Source organism: Elaeis guineensis, chromosome 9 (assembly GCF_000442705.2).
Source record: "Elaeis guineensis isolate ETL-2024a chromosome 9, EG11, whole genome shotgun sequence".
Lineage (NCBI taxonomy): Eukaryota > Viridiplantae > Streptophyta > Magnoliopsida > Arecales > Arecaceae > Elaeis > Elaeis guineensis.
In genome coordinates this window covers 94,781,639-94,786,239 of record NC_026001.2, presented here as the reverse complement: position 1 = coordinate 94,786,239, position 4,601 = coordinate 94,781,639, and the positions used below count along the sequence as shown (strand labels likewise).

General features: G+C 36.8%; 1 non-coding gene across 1 annotated transcript; it reads left to right on the top strand.

Moving 5' to 3' along the window:
- Positions 1-4,165: 4,165 nt before the first annotated feature.
- Positions 4,166-4,271, top strand: LOC140851877 (small nucleolar RNA R71). The gene has a single exon (XR_012134634.1). It is a non-coding gene; the product is annotated as a small nucleolar RNA R71 (small nucleolar RNA).
- The last annotated feature ends 330 nt before the right edge of the window (positions 4,272-4,601 follow it).

Genomic DNA, 4,601 nt, shown 5'->3' with positions numbered 1-4,601 from the left:
ATTAGAGAATAAAGAACTTGGGAGTTTTGAATCACTTTGCACTAGCAGAGTTGTATCTCTTTTTTAACTAAATAGATATGATTAATCTTAGAAAAAATACCTGTCTTTCCTCGGCATGCTCCGTACCCGTAGATCACGGTGCATCTCCGAAAAGTACTAGGTAAACAACTCTTCTTTCCTCGGCACACCCCGTATCCGTAGATCACGGCGCGTCTCCGGAAAGTAAAAGTTGTTCCTAATATTAATCTAACAAGAAAGCATAAATAAAAGCATATGAAAGGGAGCAAATAAAGAACTCATGATAATTTAAATAAAAAGCATAATCTTTATTGCATATAAAAAATACAGAAAAGTTTAGAACAATAAACCATCTCTGTGTCGTTACAAAATTTTTTCTCCACTCCCGAGACTGCTAGCCTAGCTGCTCATGAAGTAGTCCCTTTCTATTCCTCTATGCAAGGCTCTAGAAGAATTTCTAGGCTCCCCCTCCAATGGGAGTACAAAAGTCTTTTTATAGGTGTTAGGAGGGAGGAGTTTTACATGATTTTCCGATGTGGGACTAAAGAAAATACAAATCTTTCAAAATATTTTTAAATATTAATTTTTTTCCTTTAATAAACATTTATTTGACCGCCATCAAAATTCCTTGTGAACCCGTCTGCCGTGCGCCTGCAACCGCGCGATGCTGCACCTGTGCCCGCGTCTGTCCCGCGTCCTGCCCGCATCCACGCGCGTGTCCCACATCCTTTCTTCTTTTGAATTCACGTATTTCTTCTTTTGAATTCACGTAATGCGCGCCCAGATCCTTTCTTTTTTTGTTTTGAATTCATGCGCCCAGAACCTTTGAATTCACGTGAAACATTTTTATATTCCAAAAAAAAATAAAAGTTTCTTCACAATGACATCTATATCCTTTTGGATTCCTTGCATAGTATCTTCATTTTCTATAATACCATATGCATCCTTCTTTTATTTTAATTTTATTTTAAGTCTAAATTTCTTCAAACTTGAGTCTTTTTGATCTATGAATTGGACTCTTTGTATCGGCGATCATCTTTCCTATAAAACACAAAAAGAAACATTAAATTTTTAATAAATAAAATAAATTAAATATAATTTTCTGCTTTAAATGACTTAAATTATGTGTTTATCACACCCTCTAACTTGAATTTTGCTCGTCCTCGAGTAAAATAGATATATCAGCATTGTATACCGACTCGGTCTTGAATCAAAAATTAGATTAGGCATCCCAAAAGGTAGATGATACTTGGTCAGATCATTAAAGAGATATTTCATTGGATTATCAATTTGACCCAATTAGTGGTTGAGTATTAACTAAAGAAATTTCAGAGCTTTTCTTTCACCAACTCCCCACTTTACTCTTTAAATCCTCTAACTTAATGGGAAAGAGATTTATTATATTCTTGCAATTTAGTCTCCTTAATATATATATTATTATTATTATTATTATTATTATTATTTTATATAACATTGCCTACCTTTTTATGTAAACCACAACGCTTACTTAGGCGAAAGGGCCCGGTTACTCAGTAGGAAATCAATGTTGTTTTTTTTTTTTTAAAAAAAATTTTAAGAAGAATTTTTGCATACCTCGATCTTTCCATCCAATTTCTCATGAAGCAGATTCTTTATTGAGATCAGTAAGAAGAGGGTTGTAGAATCACTCCTAAAATTTGGTTTAGTTTAAATCCTACCATTCATTGAGTTTTCTTAATAATTTATTCCTCAGTATCTCTAAAATTATCTTGACCGTTAATCATTCATTTATTAGGATGCCTAATTGACTCTTAATCAAAATAAAATTTGAATACACAAAACTAATTATTTCTGACCATACTCGAGGATTTGATTAATTTCTTCCCCCCCAACTTAATCTACATTGTCCTCAATGGAGTAGGAAAGCAAAGAAAATAAAAGGAAAGAGTGCACCTGGGATAATTTTGCTTCGGAAGTTGAAGATAGCTTCATTGATTAATAGGCTCTTGTTCTAAATTTCTGCAGCTGTGGTAAAGTAAAAAAAATATGAAATCATTGGGTTGCTTCCCAACAAGCGCTAAGTTTTATGTCTTCAGCCAGACGTCAAGTTTATTAACAGACTCTTCCATACAGAGTGGTCCTTTATTCTTTTAAAAAAAAAATGATGATCAGTTAAAACAAAATAGAAGAAATTTGGGTTGCTTCCCAAAAAGCGCTAAGTTTTACGTCTTCAGCCAGACGTCATATGCAATAAAACCAACAAAAGATGGGCAATGGCTCATACTTGATTGTCAATGGAGGAGTGGTTTTATCATGTGGTGTATCTAACAATATGTTAACTTCTTTCATATATCTCTTAAAGTCATACACTCCAAAGTGAGCCAAGCAAGTATCTAAGGGGTCAGGTGCTAGAATTGTGGGTGTTGCATCTTCTATAATGTCTTCTAGTGTATCTACTTCGAAGCAACTATCCATTGATGGTCCTTGGGAAGCACCAAACACATTCAGTCTCAGTTTCTTATTCCCAAATGATACGTCCATGACTCCTGTCCTACAATTGATGCATGCATTCGCCGTAGCTAGGAAGGGTCGTCCTAAGATAATGGAAATTTGTCTGGGGTTGCCACTTAATTCCATATCGAGAACCAGAAAATCAACTGGAAAGTAAAACTCAACTACCTTGACCAAGACATCCTCAAGCATTCCACGTGGTTCCTTAATTGATCTGTCGGCTAACTGTAGTGTGACTGATGTGGGTTTCAGTTCTTCGAATCCAAAAAGTTCATACACCGAACTAGGTAAAAGATTCACACTTGCCCCTAAATCCAGAAGAGCTTTTTCAATGTGATAATCTCCTATAACACAGGAAATGATGGGGGCTCCTGGGTCCTTAAGCTTTGGAGGAGTGGTATGCTGGACGACAGAACTAGCCTGTTCAGTGAGGCATACTTTTTTTGGGATTTGTGATCTAGATTTACGTTTTTGGGTACACAAATTCTTTAAAAATTTGGCATAAGCAGGGACCTGTTTGATTGCGTCTAGAAGGGGAAGATTAATTTGGACTTGCTTAAACAATTCCAACATCTCATTGAGTTTTTCTTCCTTCTTATCTGCAGGAATAGGGGCTTTCAGGGCATCCAAAAATGGGGCTTTAGGCAAGTAAGATGATTCTGGTGCAGTTGGTTCCTTCTCTATTTTCAGATCCTCCTTGTTCTTGGGTGATTTGGCTTCGGTTAGAGGTTTAGGGTCAATCTCATTGGTTTTACTAGTGTGTTCAATGACCTTCCCATTTCTCAGAGTCATGATTGATTTGGCATGTTCAGAAAAAGCTTCTGGGGTATTATAACTCTCAATCACAAATTGCCCTCTTGGGTTGCTCTCGGGTTGGCTAGATAATTTTTCTTCTTCCCTCCTACTGAATTCAGTCGCTAGTTGACCTATTTGGATCTCTAGCTTAGCAATGGATTGTGTGTGGGAGTTAAGGATCTGAGTGTTGACTTCTAATCGTTCTAGTGCTTTCAGAACTTTTTTCTCAAAAGCTGAGCTGTGACCAGTAGTAGACGGTTGAGGAATATTTTGAAATTGATGGTATGGTCCATGCCTATATGTTGGGTCTTGATATTGAGGTCGAGGTGTGGCAGGACCAACCACTGATTGTGGTCTCCAGGAAAAATTTGGATGGTTTCTCCAGCCGGGGTTATAAGTGTTCGAATATGGATCATTTCCTGGTCTGCGAGCTTGTTGGACATGAGCTTGCTGAACCTGCTCGTGCACAAACTTAGAAAATTGAGGTGCGGCTGGGCATTCACTAACAAAATGGTTCGGACTTGCACACAATGCACAAACTTCTTGGATTGGGTTAGGTGGAATCGGAGATTGTCCAGTATTTAGAAGACGATCTAATTTTTGGGACAGTTCATCTACCTTTTGATGGATATCTATGGCATTTCCTACTTCATATATTCCACCTCTCTTTGGGTTTAACATGGGTTTATCTCTAATAGAGGCAGACATATGATGTAATGAATTTTTACTTAAAATTTCAAACAGTTGCCATGCCTCATCCTCACTTTTCAGCATGAATGTCCCACCGCATGATGCATCGACCATTTATCGATGTCTTTCAGAGAGCCCATCATAAAAATATTGGATTAACTGCCACTTGGGTACGGCATGATGGGGATATTTTCTAATAAGGTCTTTTAATCTCTCCCATGTTTCATGAAACATTTCTCCATCTAATTGAAAAAAACTAGTTATGGCTTTCCTTATTTGATTAGTTTTTCCTATAGAAAAATATTTCTTGAGAAACTCTCCTTGTAGCTGGTCCCAGGTTGATATAGTCATGGAATCCAAAGTATGTAGCCAGTATTTGGCTTTGTCCTTAAGTGAAAAAGAAAATAATTTTAACCTAAGAGCATCATCGGAGAAGTTGTGAATTTTGACAGTTGAGCATATCTCAAAAAATTCTTCAAGATGTTTATAAGGGTCCTCATTACTAAGTCCATAAAATGAAGGTAACATTTGGATTATACTGGACTTAATTTCATATTGAGTGGCCTCCACAGGGGGTACTTGAATACAAGGAGAGTAGGTATATGTGG